Source organism: Belonocnema kinseyi, chromosome 1 (assembly GCF_010883055.1).
Source record: "Belonocnema kinseyi isolate 2016_QV_RU_SX_M_011 chromosome 1, B_treatae_v1, whole genome shotgun sequence".
NCBI classification, from domain to species: domain Eukaryota; kingdom Metazoa; phylum Arthropoda; class Insecta; order Hymenoptera; family Cynipidae; genus Belonocnema; species Belonocnema kinseyi.
Genome location: NC_046657.1, coordinates 171,088,219 through 171,089,857, shown reverse-complemented (window position 1 = coordinate 171,089,857; position 1,639 = coordinate 171,088,219).

The window sequence follows — 1,639 nt, the reverse complement described above, 5'->3', positions numbered from 1 at the left end:
TATTCTGCTATTTTGCATTTGTTTAGACGATTCAAGAATCCCGAAAAATCACATATTAGATGTTTTCCCAGTGGCTATTTATATAGCTTATTTATTAGACCTATTTTTTAATTGAATAGGAGGCAAATCTCGTGGTAGAACCTCGACATTTAATATCAAAGTAATAAAACATTCTTTATTTTAGAAGGATCTTCTACAATAGGGTCTAGAAACAGAAAAATGTATAAATAGTTTAGCTCAGGCTTTCTTTGAATAAATAATTTTATATTGGAAGAATCTTAGTTTTTTTCCTTGCGAATTACCCTTTTTATATTATTATTACCTTCCTAAAGTTAGAAAAATTAAGGATTCTAACAATAGTTCACTTAGCCTAAAAGTGGGCAGTTACAATTGGCGCCACAACTGAAGAATAAATCAAAGAAATCAGTGAGCATAACCTGTGAAAACTAAAAACATTGAATGAAAAATGAAAGACAGTTCGCGAACAAGTGAAACCAGTGCGGTATCTTATGAATAATACACAGTTATTTACCAGTGCAACGGAAATGTCACAGTGGTGAGACTAAAATTTTCTTTTGCGAACATTATAGTGTCAGAAATAGCGAAGACGAAAAAATTGAGTTCGAAAGAGAATCGGTCTTCTGCTTTTATTGACACTAAGTCGCCCTTCGAACGTTGAAACAACAAATAGTGCTGCAAAGCGAGACGCTGGACTTTGAATTTTGCAGGCACTACACGGTAATGAGATCGTGGAAATAATGAGTGATGAAAAAACTTCATTAACTTTGTGATAAACAATTAAACAACCTTATCTTTATGATTGACTCAAGAGTCAATATTGTGTAAGTGAAGAGATAAATTCCTTTGTGAACAGACACTAATAGAAACTAAAAATCACCCATAGTGAGTAGAAGTACCTTCCGCTCGTCGAAAGCGACAAAAAATTTGACCGCCGGCGCCAACAACGAACAGGACGATCTGAACTACACGATACGCAACATCAAGTCACCGAACGAGGGAAACCCCTCTAACAGAAACTATCATTACTGGAAAATGGCATAAGCCGATCCCCAGAGGCTACGACCACAATGACAAAAAGTCTCGAAGAAAAGGAGGCACGGATGCAGGTACGAATCGACAGATTGAAAACTGCCCAATCAAGGGTTGCGGAGCGAGCCACCGACAGCTTGAGTCCGAGGCCGTTCGAGCAGGTGGCAGTGGCCCAGCCACAAATAAAGTACATCCTACCTGTATTCAATGGCGAAGGAAATCCCATGAGATATCTGCGTTAACTGAAATAATACTGAGATGTGGTACACCCCGGCCTTATGACGCAGAATATCTAATAGAAAAATCGCTGTCAGGAACCCTAGTGACTGGTGACTCATTGTCGAAGCGAGATAATCCGTAACTTGGCTTGTCACTACAACGACAAAATTAAATATGCCATCGTTGGGAGAGGCATTAGCCGATGTGATCAACTCATCGAATTATTGTAAGAATTCGATAAAAATGGCAACACTAACAGCGGATACACGGAAACTCGCGAATGGCGAAATAGAAACAGCGTCGCCAGAGAAAACCACACGCACAATCCGAACGCGTGGCGACCTCCAAATAATAATAACAACACGAATAG